Source organism: Chroicocephalus ridibundus, chromosome 6 (genome assembly GCF_963924245.1).
Source record: "Chroicocephalus ridibundus chromosome 6, bChrRid1.1, whole genome shotgun sequence".
Classification (NCBI taxonomy): domain Eukaryota; kingdom Metazoa; phylum Chordata; class Aves; order Charadriiformes; family Laridae; genus Chroicocephalus; species Chroicocephalus ridibundus.
The window spans coordinates 46192076-46206252 of NC_086289.1; the positions used below are offsets into that span (position 1 = coordinate 46192076).

General features: G+C 46.2%; 1 long non-coding RNA gene across 1 annotated transcript; it reads left to right on the forward strand.

Moving 5' to 3' along the window:
* Positions 1-123: 123 nt before the first annotated feature.
* Positions 124-13674, forward strand: LOC134516890 (uncharacterized). The gene is made up of 3 exons (XR_010071480.1): positions 124-247; positions 4901-4955; positions 13583-13674. It is a non-coding gene; the product is annotated as an uncharacterized LOC134516890 (long non-coding RNA).
* Positions 13675-14177: the final 503 nt, after the last annotated feature.

A 14177-nucleotide genomic window follows, 5' to 3' on the forward strand; every position in this document is an offset into this window, starting at 1 on the left:
GGCAAGAATTGTAAGCCTTTGGAATTCTCCTAATCAGAGATATTCAGCTATTTTTAGTTTATAATGTTTAGTCAAATAGCAACAATGATTTTTCTTCTTTTTTCCAACTCAGCTGCACGGTATGTTGGAGGGGGTCTTGATGGCCTGTGACCTTGCCTTTATCTGTCGGTCTGTCACCACTGGTCTTCAAAGTGCAGCTTAAAGGATCTGAGGCTTCTGTGTGGCCTTGATGTGATCTGCTTTCCTGGTAAAGTTTTTCATTAACGGCTGCTTTTTTAAGCTGGTTGGGGCTTGCTTTGCTTGCTCTGTGGGATGCTGCTGGCTCTGGGGGTCTCCTGACCCCCACAACCAGGTTTAATAACCCTGCGTGGCCAGTATTCGCAAGCTTTGTGTGCATGGTGTATGCTGATTCAGGCTCTTGCTTTTCTCCTCCTACCTCCAGAATCTCCATCAAAGGCTCTCAAATACAGAGGGAAATATATTTTTTGAAGTACGCTTGGTTAGATACAGTGACTGCGCAACAAGCCCATCCATCTGCACAAGGCTTACCCGCCTGCTGATGGTACTGCCCTTCCCTCCAGCCTGGATTCCTGTTGCTGCTGTGTCAGCCATACATTTCTTTTCCTCTGAATCTTGAGAGAGAACATACGTAACGAAAGAGCAGTCATGCTGCATCAGACCACTGGTCCGGGTAGCCCAGTATCCTGCCTCAAACATTTGCCAGCAGCACATGCCTAGGGTAGAGTGAAAAACAGGATAAGTGTGCATGATACTACAGTGTGGTCTGCCAGCAACTCGTGGTTCAGGAGCTTTTTGAGTCAGAGCCGTTGCCTATGTATTCCATGTAACTTAAGGGATTTTTCTTCTATGTCCAGAGGCCTTTTTTCCAGCAGAATCTTAACCTCTCTCCTGTCCTTTCTATTTAATAAAGGACAAAAATCCATTCTGGGGACACGTGGTTCATTTACATGATCCCTGCATTTGAGTGGCTTTTTGTGGACACCTGGAAGCAACTGTTGGTGAGGCTGTCTCAGTCACCAAAGGAAAGCTGTTTGTTTATACATCCAAGTCTAGGGCAAAGGAGTTAGGTGCCCCTGTGCAAAATGGATGGAAGACCTGAGCGTGAAATAACCTGTCATAGCTGTGGCTGGGTCTGGGAGACACTGACCTTTCACTGACGTGGCAGATGGGACTGGCTGGCTCCTCTCAGTTAGAATATTACCACGCTGTTCCTACAGTATGTTCTCAGAGATTTTCTCGCTCTGATTTTATTGCAACACAAAGATAGACAGCCAGTCCTATGTATTTTGTCCATCAATAAATGTGTGGGACAGCAGGGATTGATCAACTGGTGTCCCTGCTCAGCAGGTTCCCCAGGAAATAGGCTTCAGCTTCTTTGCTTAGGCTGCATTTGTCTCCACCAGTTGGGGCTCCCACGGAGTGCTTTTGGAGAAGTCCAGACTGGTTACTGTGCATCCATGTGGGGAGATGCAGCCCCAAGCTCTGAAAGAGTAGGCCAGGGCCACCTTCATGGCAGACCTGACCATCGACACACAGCAGTTCTTTTCCCCCAGTTCCAGCAGAAGGGTCTGACAAACACTGACTGTAAATCCAAGGGATGGGAAGAAGGACACCTCCAAAATGTTTGGTTTGCTCTAGTGCAGTTTGTGTAAGGGGCAGGCCAGAGCAATTACCAGCATGCAACAAGATGCCTGCTATGTTCATTGGAGTGTGTTTCTTTACTACGTGTCAATACAAACCCGGAGCCATTTTTCAGAGTTTGCCAATGGCTATAATTGAAAAGGCATGAATTGCCCTCAAGAGATTCCCCACTGCTCTGCATTATTATCTGCTGGATGGCAGCTCTATAGGCCATGTATCATTTTTTTCAAATAACCAGTTAATTACTAAATAAAACAACCCAGCTTTCAAGCTGATTAGCCTAGATTAATGACCAGCAGCATGTTTCACTCTCCTCTACAATTTATCATGGAAAAGAACTATGTCTTTAATGATTTAGGTACCTGGTCTATTGAGGCTTGCTCCAATCTGTACAGCCTCCAATTTGATTTAATTGCTCTTCTTAGTTTGTGACCTGGAAAAAACCAAGTGACAGCTCCCATTAGTGAAGCCCAGCTTGCAACTCGCTTGCAGTGTTACAAAGGCTCACTGGGTGTCTTTCTCTGCTGACTTCATTAAGAAGATATATAGAGGTCAAGTGTCACTTTGGCACAGAACAAGTACCACGCCGTTTATCAGCTGAAACAGGTTGAATCAACCTGTGTATTTTATTTAAGTTTATATCCATTCTTTTTTCCTCTTACAGTTTTTAAAAGATGTTTTTAGAAGCTCCTTGTTTTGTTTAAGCTAAGACTGAATTTACAGACTGGTCTTAAAGGCATTAATTGCACTTCATTTATTGTTACTTTGGTATGAAAACTTCGGCATTGCACTCCTCTACAGTTATTCAATAAAAGATCTTTTGTTATAAGGGCCTATTCAGAGCCCTTGAGTTTGCTTCCTAATTAATATTAGACTTCCTCGCAGTTGTGCTGTGGAGTACAAATGTTCACTTCCCAAGGATGTTGCTGCAAAGGCACATTGAATGTGTCTTTAAGTGCATCCTGAATTACTGACTTATTATTGGGCAAATCCCTGAAGTCTTCACTTAGCCAAAACTCCCACTTAAGACAATGGGCCTATGGGAGTTGTCTCATCATTAACTGAGCTCCAGCAGTTGTCTGGCACTCAGTGAACTAAGTCATGGTCAGTGCCCCTGAGAGTTTACCATCTACATTAGAGACAAAGACTAAACAAGGCTGAGAAGATAATGAGGCAGCATGAGCTGGAGCTGGGCTCCTGGACCCGGCATTGCACTTTGTTCTTGAGGTGTTTATGAAGGGGCAGGGGGACCGCTGCTAACAGCACTGGTCACTATAGTGGTGTTAAAGGCAGATTTTGGCGTAAGTGATTGCTAACAGATTCTTCCATTGTGCTTTTCAGCAGAGAGGCCAAAACACATTAGTCCCTGCTATGTCCTCTCCTTCTAGGGCTATTTGTGGCCCTCCTGGACTGGGAGCTGCAGGCTGCTGAAGGGGTTGCTTTTCACTGCCTTGTTCTGGGGTTTTCCATCAGAGGGGAAGGTACTGTCAGGCTGATGCTCTCTAAGGTTTTAATCCCTGAGGTTAAATTCCCTGGTGGGAAGGCCAGGACAAGCCCATCGCAGACACTTGGATAATTGTTTGTGTGGTACCAGACAGTCCCCAGCTGCAGCTCCCTGATACTGGCTGTGCAAGTCACCAGGCAGGTTACCTGGGGAAAGCTCTCCTGTGAGGACAGACATCGCCACCATGTCAGTAACACTGGGTCAAGTGGCAGGAGCACATCCTGCCCGTATCAAGGCTGACTCCACGGTGCTGGTCACCCAGTGGGGCCAGGAGGAGAAGCCTGGAAGACTGAGGGGGGACATTGGTGGGCTGGTGAGAAGGAGAAGGGTTTGGAGAGAGCAGGAGCTGTCGTTTGTGCCTAAGGAAGGGCAAGGTGGGGAAGTGTTAAGTGTTTTCACAGGTAAATGGTTACTTGCGTGAAGGAGTAAGGAGGCTCACAAGGCAGCCGTGTAGCCCAACTGCCCTATTTTTTTTGTGCTACCAAAAGCATAGCAGGCCTAGGAGGGGATGGCTGTGACTGCCTGACATACATTCACAGGATGCTCAGACAAATCCATAACTTTGGTTTCTTCCTTGCCACAGGCAACAGTTATTGGTAATCCTTTTTGCGAGAAAGCAGATCTCAGAGAAAGGTGGATAGGATTGATTTGTACCAGTGTGAGCATCATTATCAATGTCTGGGACCTGTGTCAAGTGTGCCATAAAGATTCCTGCCAAGCCTGCTAGAAAGCTCTAAAGGGCCACAGCCCCTTTGATCTACCCCCTGTATCAGCCTTATGACTGCTGTGTCCTCTCAGTGTTGTCTGACATGAACACTGAGCTCTTGTATTACCAGTGCTGGAGAGGGGAGTCTTATCACTAAAAAAAAAAAAAAAAAAAAAAAAATCCCTTGCAAAGAAATGAAGAATTATTTCATTTTGTATAGTCCTTGCCACTACTCTCAGGGAAAAAATGCTGTACTAGGTACTAAGAAGAACAAGGGAAAACCAGGACCTGTGTAGCAGAATAAGTCTCTGCAAGACAGCCTTGGAGCTGCTTTTGTGCCATGGGTAGGTACATGCATATATCTCCCTACCCTGTGACTCAATGACCCTAAGTATAGAATTTCGCATAAATGAGCAATTGAGCACTGCTGGTTTATTTGCCAAGCATGTATGTGAAACACGGGCAAGATGTGATCAAGTTTTCAAGTTTTTCACTCATCTTTATTCCTGCGGTTAGAAAGCCCTATGTCCCTATGGTGTGACCCAGGGCAGAAAAGCATAGGTCTGTTCCCGCAGACAGTCCTTGCCCTCAGAGTAGTGGTGCAGGAATATCTCAAGCAGTCCTCATTCCCCAGGGCTATGCAACAGGACATGGGACGAGAGATGCTGGCGGCAGTCACAGAGCACAACTGCTCGTGGCTGTGTCTGATCAATCACTTTGCAACGGTCATGAAGCTTCATCCCCCCGATCCCTGCCTTCACCCAGTGCCTCGCGGTGCTATGAGCTATTTTATGGGTGTACGAACGCAGCTGTGAGTGAATGTGGGCAGGTGTAAAGCCCTTTCCTAATCCCCTGGCCATGCACCTGGGTTCTATGGTACACTTTGAACATGTGCCTCAGATCTTAATTTTGGGCGGTAAGAGCTTCTTCTCATCTGTGCAATCCGGTGTCTTATGCATGATTTTGAGGTTTTCCTAAAGCAGCCTAAAATCTCCTAATCCTCCCATTATGCCTCGTATTTCCTACAGGTTGCAATCCTGAGCCCTGGTGCCCATTGGTGGCTTATTTTTGTCACAAGAGAAGGTGAGTGTTTGCTTTTGTAGTGAATGTAGCTGCCGCCAGCTGACAGAAGAGAAGTGTGACAGAGCCAGTGTTGGTCCCAGCTGCTGGCGTCTGCACCATTTGGATGAAGACTGACACGAGGGATGCATAAGGGCAACAAGTCAGCCAGAGTCACCTTTGTTGCCTGCAAGCAGCTATCAGTGCTGAGTGGTACAGACCTCTCAAGGGAGAAAGAGGAGAAGGGGAGGTCTCTCCCATTTCAAACTCCTGTTACTAGTGGGGACAGGTCACAGCCATGGGAATAAGGCACGAGGCATTGATTCATTGAGCTTTTTCTTGTAATGCTGTAGATCTTCATTAATGTTCCCAGTTGTGCTTTCTGCTGTTCCCAGTGGGGCCACTTAATGACATAAAGAGCTTAATAAGGAGAAGCTGTGGTCACAGTTAAGGGGAAGGGGTCCGGCTTACTGCTGCCAAGGGTTGTGCTGTTTATCATATGAAGCATCAGCCTCTAAATATTTCTTACCATTGTGACTGAGAGAATCACTTTGCAGAGGTTATCCAGTAAATCTGGCAGGGCAAAAACAGAGACCAAGAAGGGAGCATGTCTTAGGACCATACTGGTCTCTGAAAGCTTTTGGCAGATACCTGGAGGGGGCTGTTTGCTGTTATGAACTGTGATTGTGCATGGCAGTGGATATTGAGATCTTATGAGCCATGCAGTGGGGTTTTCTACTGGAGTGGTTTTCTACCTGTTCCATTCTCTCTCCTGGGGGGATCCCAGAGCTCCAGACAAGGAGCTTGCTGATGCTGGACCCAGTGCTATGGAGCTGGAGGAGCCCAGAGCCCTGGGAAGAGAGGAGGAGGAAGCAGAGCGAGGAACCTGGTGTATCCGTGAGAGTAAGGAGACACGGAGAAGAGAAGGCACCTCTGTATGCTTTCCCTAGTGAAGCCATCAAGTGCAAATATCTTTTCTACTTGTTGAAGCCATCCCACAAGACATGTTATTTGTAAGCATACTTGAAATATAACATACAAATGTGTTTTAGAAATAGATTTTCCCCTTATTTATCTGAACTGACTTAGTTCCTGCCTTCCCAGTACTTTAATACAGTTGCTAAGCATTAACCTTTCCAGCAGTATTTCAGCTGGACAAGTTTACTTTCCAGCTGGAGCTTGGACAGGCAGATTAGCCCCAAGTAGGTTATGATAGTTACAGATCTGGAAGTCTTTACTTCAGTGGGAGAAAGTCATTGCATGAAGCCACATCTCAGATGCATGCTTCAGGGTCTTTCCTCCAGATGTCCGCCCAAACGCCCCTCTAGCAGAGCTTGTTGAGCATTTCCCATCATCCAGGGTACCTTCACTAGGATATTGGTGCACAGGTGGACAAATCTGCAGCCACGGAAGCAGTGGGGTGCTGAGCACTCTGTCATATTAAACATAGCTACAAGCCCAAGTTTTCATCTTAGTGTGAATTGATGCTCAGCATTTAGTACAGAGCAGGTGTTAATGGAAGGTCATCTAAGGCTTCTCTGCAGCATAATTATGGGGCTATTTCAAGCTTTCTCCTTTGGTTTTAATGCAGATCAATGTCGTAAATTGTCAAGAATCATGAAGTGAAAGTGTCTGTGAGGCTGCTGGACCACCTGCCTTCCAGAACTGCTTCTTGCATACTAAATTTAGAAATTCATCACCTGAGACCCAAACTTCCAAGTGTTGGGAATGCTTTCCAACAGTGAAAGCATTACCAGAGGCTAAAGGTTGGATCATGCCAGTAGCATAAAAAGCATGCAGATGGAGTTGCTGCTGGCTCTGCAATGTATAAACCCTGCGTGGAGGCTGCATGGGCTGATTTCCCGGAATGACACTGTTTCTCATGCTTGTTCCCATTAGTCACCCAGTCACTGCTCTCAGGCTCAAACTGGGATATTGGGCTCATCTAGTTTGGGGCATACTTAAATTCTCATTCATTTCTACCCCACATGCAGCAGATCTGCCCCCTTGATTTAAAGAGTTAAAGGATCTTTGGCTAGATTGGCTTTAATACTTTCTGCATTGCTCTCATTTCACTGAGTCCCACTTTCCTCCTGCACTCTATGCTCTCTCACAGTTTTCTTTGCTCTTTTTGCCTTTCTTTTCCCCACAATTTAAAGTCACTTTATTTAACTTCAGTAACTCTTTTGGAGGGGAAAGGGGGATCACTGATTCGATGAAAACTGGAACTACTACCTGTGCTTTTTCATCCTACTTTTCAGGTGCGGCACCCAGATAACTTTTGTGCCCTGGGATCTGCTGCGAGTCTAATAGCACCAGAAAAGTTTTCCCCACCTGCAGGGTCCCCACAGCAGCGGGCTGATGATTTACTTTGTCGACAGGCATGCGTGCTGCAGCGCTGCATGCCACAGCTCTGCTACATCCCTTCTGCGCCAGGCATCCTCCGATCGCCCTCCTCCTTCCAGTCAGGTTGCCGCTCTCTTGTTGCTTAAATGTTTTTATTGCAAGGAACAAAAGTTAGTCGAAGGGGGAATTGGTTTTAAAATCAGGACTAACCCCTAGACTTGATGGAGCTCCGAAAGCAGGGATTCCCTTCGCTGGGGCAACCGTAATTTTTCCGGGGTGGTGTTGCTATAGAGATGGTGTCCGATCTCTCTCTGTTAATATTGCCCTTTTGGAAGGGCCCTGAATAGGCGCTGAGGTAGGTAAATGTATGCGGTGACACCGAGCGGGTGATTTTATTCTGACAAATTCCTGCAATGTTTGTTTCCAGGCTTGTCTGAGGGCTGGGACGCAGTGTTGGGCTTTTTGTCCCACGTGCTGCTCTTGCGGGGACGGAGTTAATGGAAGCCTTGTTCGGAGCCGCTGGGGCAGAAATTTTTTTGCTGAGGGAGACAAAAGCCGAACAGGCCACCTCAGAGGTTGCTTTGGGAAGGCCGTCTCTTGTGGGCTGTCAAAGGAAATGGGAGATAACGCTCGGCCCAGGAGACCCATCAAGCGTTTTCCCGCACCCTCCTCTCTGCCCTGCTGCCTTGGGCTTGCACATCTGCCTCCTGCAGCATCTTTTCTAGGGTGGCAGGGAGGAGATTTCTCTAGAAGACATTAATTAGGGCTGTTTTTTCGCAGCCTGGCAAGAGAATAATTGCTAGTGTTGCGAGATGTGGGCCAGAGATGCTGTTGGATGGCTGTGATGGGGCTAGCGGCAGACAGCAGCAACAGGAAAGGGCACAACATGCCCGTACCTGACCGTGGGGCTGTTGCAGACTGGTCCCAGCACAGCAGGGCTGTCTGGGTCCCTGTCTCTGCTCAGTTGTGATTGTACCAGCAAGTACAACTGGGAGTTGAGCAGAGCTGAAAAAGCAGCGTCTAGGCTGCCAGCACCAAAGCTGCGTGTCAGCAGCTCTCTGTGGTGTTCTTTGAGGATCTGGATATTTGTGTGTTTTCTGGGGACTCGTGTGTTCTCAGGAGGGCTGCAGCTCCTGGAGTCACGTGGTTATGACAGACCATCAGCTGCATTTTGTGGAAATACATTCACGGGGTCCAAGAAACATTGTACACCAAACACTCTGAGGTGCCCACTGGAGGTACATCATACCATGCAGAGGCAGGAGCTTGTTCCCCACTGACCTCCTTCTAATCTGACCACGCTCGAGACACAGCTTCTGCATCTTGTCACTCTTGGGGCTGGGAGTGCAGTAACAGCAAGGTGTATTAGGGCAGCTGAATAATCCTCGGGGGTAGGGGCAGGTCGTTCTGGTGCGGAAGACCTTCAAGACAGGGCTGGGTAAAGCTCTTAAACCCAAAGTCAGGCTGGCAGTGCTCCATATCTGCTGCTCTGCTTTCTGGGGACAGCAGCATTTCAGCAAAAGGGAAATGCATGCAGCATAAATTTAACAAAGAGCACAGGATCTTTAGAACTGAGCAATGCTTTATCACTATAAAATATGGCCTTTCAATTCTACCAATTTATAAGAGAGGAAATAATTTCTAATGAATAAATTATTGGTTTTAGTCTGTTTCTGCTCTGTAAGTGTCCTAGTTTTTTCATATGTACTTTGCAAGTTTGGAGGGTTATTTGCTAGCCTGCCTGGGAGGGACAGTGTTTTGTGGTGAGTGGAATGTGAAATAACTTTTTTCTAAGTTTTTTTTATTTAGCAATACAGTCAGTGATATCACTATTCTTCTGACTGGGACTGAGTGTCTCTTGTAGCACAAATAACCAGATCAATCCAATTCGATGTTGGCATTTTTAATGCAACATTTTTGGGTGTTACATCAGTTGTGGTACTGATGCAGAGATTATTAATCAAAGGCAGCCCATGGGCTCTGATCAATAGAAGGCCCCAGGCTGCTGGGTTTTCTTGTCGTCGTCTGTCTTTCCCGCCCCCCCCCCCCCCCTCCTTAAGCTTTTCTCCCATGCAAAGCTGCCATTTCAGTGCTGCTTTTTCACAGAGAGAGGTACCAGTTCTTCAGAGAGATCCGCACACAACTAGTTGTATTCACAGAGGAAATCGGGGTAAGCTCCGCAGGACAGTCAGGATGCTTAAATGTTGGCTGTAGTGTAGGAAGAGATTTGAGGCACGTCAGGAAGAACAATGTTACGGAGGTGTAAAACATAGCTCTCATTAGGATGGCTGTTGTGTGGGACAAGCAAGACCCTTCCTATTATCGATATAAATTTAGTAGGAGCAAACTGGGAAACAGAAAAGGGGAATATATCTGCTTATGTATTTGCAGTGGCTGCTGATACAGAATGAGGAACAAAGCCATCTCGAGTGTCAGCTAATCTATGGACTATGCGTTTTGTCAGCTGGACAGTGGTTTGGCAAACACTTGTGTCTGCGACATGGCATGTATTCACGTGAGTTGTACCATTGAGCTCAGAGAGGCTTCTCACATGCAGAGGCTTTTGCAGAATGGAGACTCTAATCCAAGGAATTTTGTTGGGGTTACCAAGGACTTTCCCTGAGCCTCATGTTATGTGCCTACCTTAGCGGGCAAGCAGTGTTTCTCCTACCTTGAGCCCTGCTGAGAGTTGTGAGGACTGTTGGTTTTCTTGTTCCTTTTGTTTTAGTGAAAGGGCTCATTCTCTCTAAATACATGTGCATAACTTCCATTTGCTCTTCTGGGACTGGTGGCCCACAGAGAACCCCAGGGCCTTGTTTCTGCTTGCACAAGGTATAATTCCTTTGTAATGCAAAACTAGCAGAAGTGGAGTTAAAACTCCAAACCTGGATTTATAACCGTATAGCTAAGCAAGAAACCACTTTCAATAGCACATAGCAACATTTTCAGCCCCTGTAAATAATCCCCAAAGCCATATATGACTCTTACAAAGTACGTCTGGTTGGATGACTCGGGAATACTCTGCTTTAGGGATGACACTCACCATTCTACAGCCTGGAAGGTTTAAAAAAAAAAAAAAAAGCCTTCTAATATAATACTGCCATTTAAGAGAAATCAGAACTGAAAAGCAGCTGTCAAACTTTAATTTCCTAGCTAATGAATGACCATGAATCCATTCTTTAATGATTCTTGACCCTAGAAACAAAATGTATTAGCACTCTCAGATTTTGCACAGTAGTGCTAAATGGGGCATGTAATGTACTAATTTAGTGCCTCTTTAGCATAATCACAACCTACATGCACAGCTACATTTCCTTGGCAGGCAGCTTTCACAAGACCTGCAAAGAACTTACGTAGGACATTTCACCCTATTATTCATTTCACTGATGCCTGGGAATCGATATATGTGATTTTTTTTTTTCCCTGTCCTGTCCTTCTCCACAAAAAAGCATAAAATCATCCATTGATCTTCATGGGGTGATTAAAATGCCAAGAATTCTGTGCTTTTCTCTACCTGCAATGGGGAGATAACTGGTTTTACTGTGTGTTTAACCTGTGAATCTAGAAGCCCACAAAAACGTTTAATTTGGGTATAAATCCTAGTTTCCAGGAGAAATACATGGTCAAATGAAAAAAGCCGCACTGGACAAAGGCTACATTAACATATTCCTTTGAAAGAAGCATATGATAAATATTTCTGGTAAAATGAAATTTTATTTTGAAAAATACAATTTTCAAGAGCATCATCCTAAAACTATATGTTTAGCAATGGCTTGGCCCGACTGTCCCATTCAGAAGGAAAGCAGCATGAGAGGTAAAAGGAGTCTGATGACTTCCAGCTTTTTTTTTTTTTTTGACTTCCCTTTGGTCCCTGTTTGGCTCTTGGGACACAGAAAAGCACAGCACAGTTGTCGTGTAACACCTGTAAGCCAAGAACATTTCAATTAAGCATCCATTGAAGTACCTGGGGCATGCCTCTTTCAATCGGTTCTCCCAATTTCTTGTGATATTTTTATTTTCTATTAGTTCTAATTTTAATCTCTACTCATAGAATCATGGGATGGTTGAGGTCAGCGGTATTTCTGGAGATTGTCTATTCCAGCCCCCTGCTCAAAGCACAGTCAGACAGGGCAGGTTGCCCAGCGCTGCGTCCAGTTGGGTTTTGAATATTGCCAAGGATGGAGACTCCACAACCTCTCTGGGCAACCTATTCCAGTGTCTGGCCACCCTCACGGTAAAAATGTATTTTCTTATGTTTAAGTGGAACCTGTGTTTCAAATCGTGTGATTGCCTCTTGTCCTTTCACTGGGCATCACTGAGAAGAGCCTGGCTCCATCTTCTTCACACCCTCACAGCAGCTATTTATACATATAGATAAGATCCCTCTGAGCCTTCTCTTTCCCATGCTGAACAGTCCCATCTCTCTCGGACCCCGAAAGTTCAAATGGGTCACAGAGACCGTGAAAGTGCAACTTTGGGTCCTTATTTGCACTTTTCTAGCCAGGGTTTTGTCTCCTCTGTCATCTCCCCTCTGTAAATTATTGCAACGGATGAGCTCTTTGGATGGGACATTTCCAATGCACTTTTTGGGTATGTGGATCCAGGCGGAGCCACAGACATCCTGAAGATGTTATTGTAACACCACAACAGGATCCTTGTAGCAGTTTGCCTGGTCCTACCTGGTTTACGCAGATGCACGGGGATGTCTACGAGGATTTTGTTACAAGATCAGGCCCCCCATTTCCACAATGCAATTAAGTTACTTGTTATTTATTATATTAGCATTTACTCGGTCTAAATGATGCTGGGGCACAGCAAGGAGCTCTGCATGTCTGTGTGGTCTACAGCGGGCAGAGCACTGTGTGTGCTGTGCTCCTCTAGGAAGTTTGTCATGAAATCGATGCTTCCTAAGACTTGTTAGCCCTCTGCGTGTGTGCAGCTCTGTTTGGCCTGGGAGCTGAGGCAGTCCCTGCCCACAGATCCACAGGGGATCGATATAGAGCGATCGGGGGGAGACAACACACCGGCAAACATACCCCGCACTGGAAATGGACTGTCTTTGTGGTTACAGGAGAAGGTGTGAAGCTCCACACCTCTTTCCGCTCCTTCAGCATCTCGGCACTGCTGGAGGTGTTCAGCCAATTAGCGTGGCCAATCCCTTTCTAAATGTTTTTATTTCCATGTGTAGGCTGCGCTTCGGAGAGAGAAAAACCTGGAGCCGTGCCAGGTTCTTTCCAGAAATTCAGGAAAAGGAAATGGGATTGTTAAATAAAATAGACTGCTCTGGTGCAGGAGTCCCTCAGGCAGGCTGTACAGGCTGGCAGCGCTCGCCTCCGCCGAGAGCAATGCCGCCCACGCCGAGAGGCTGTATCTGCAGGGAGCACCTTGCGGGGCTGGGGTCCAGTCCAGCAGCTGGCAAGGCAAGTGTAAGGTCTGCTCTCGGTTATTCCGGTGAGAACCCAGAGAACAGCCCAGATCGCTGAGTTACCCTGCATTTCTGCTGTGCAACTGAATGCTCAAGCGATGATGCAGAATTTAAGACAGCCTGTGTGAAAAGCTTGGTTTTGGTGGAAAAACTGAGTCCTGTTGCCCTCTCAGATAAGACTCTGACTTCTCTGGAGGGTCATCTGTGCTCGGGGCACAGCACTGCGCAGTATTTGATTGATATTCATTCTCAGGGCTTGGTGAGTTGCCCCCCACTAGGTCTGTAGCCTTAGCCTGTAATTCCCACAGATATTCAGGATGAGGTCTTTGGAGGCAGGAGTGTTTGTGGGGTTTGAAGGAAGCAATGCAATGCAGAGCGTTTTTAGGAGAGATTTTCTGTGTGTCGTTAATACCATACCCAAACTGCAGAAATACAGCACATAATTGCTACATCTGAAACACCTGAGCTGCGTTATTAGCAAGAAGCTAGCAAGCAATCAGTAGCTGCAATTGTTGCAGCTATTTTTAATAACAAATATGGAAAAACTGCATTTCTAGAGATAATTCACAAAGAGTAAAATTTACACTGAGTTGACCAGGTAGCATTTTTTTCTTTCATCTCCAATAACAATTAATGTTAAGACTTAATTACATAAGCATTTATAGACCACAAGGGTTGGGTTTTTTTTTGTGATAGGTGCTAAATAAATTAGTATTAAAATAATAATTAACTACTCCTTCCTTGTGAGATGCACACAAATTACAGCTGACCATTGCTGTGGGGGTGGAAACCAGCCACTTACTGTTGTCTGTTCTGCTCTGAATAGAGTCAAATCTCTCTAGTCCAGTTAAAAACCTGTTTTCATATATTAATTTTTAAGGTGATGGCTATATCATCATATCAACTGCAAGCCTTGAAATGCATCTGAGCCTGAGGACCCTCCAAGACACATGGGTGTCTGTTCAGCAGGGCTGGGCCCTTGTTAGCAGGTGAGTAGAGAACGCAAGCTCCCTGCTCTGCCTGGGAATGGGGTGGGAGGCTGCAACTCACCTTCACGGAGCCCGAAACCTTGTACTTGAGCGATGCCCAGGGCCCTGCTGTTGCTTGGAGGCTGGTGCAAGTCTTGCTGCCCTTCAAGAGGATGGAGGGGAGGTTGTGCTGTAGGCTGAATTGCCAGACGAGTCTTTCCGGGCCACAGGCTGCAGAGCCCAAACTGTGGGTCTCTGTGCCAGGACCATAAGAAAAGTGCAAGCCACATATTTAGGATGAGGTTTTCTGGGCACGTTCTCCCCCTTGTAGCCCCATGTGTTGAAGATTTCAGTACCTTTGACAAAAAGAAGCTCTGCTCTTTGAGTAGCGGGACTCAGACTTGGCCCCATCACCCTACCTGATTTATTTGCCAGCCCTCTCCCTACTGCAGCTTCATGCAGCAGATGGTGGGACCAGCTGAAGTTGATGGTGAACGAGTGCATTGA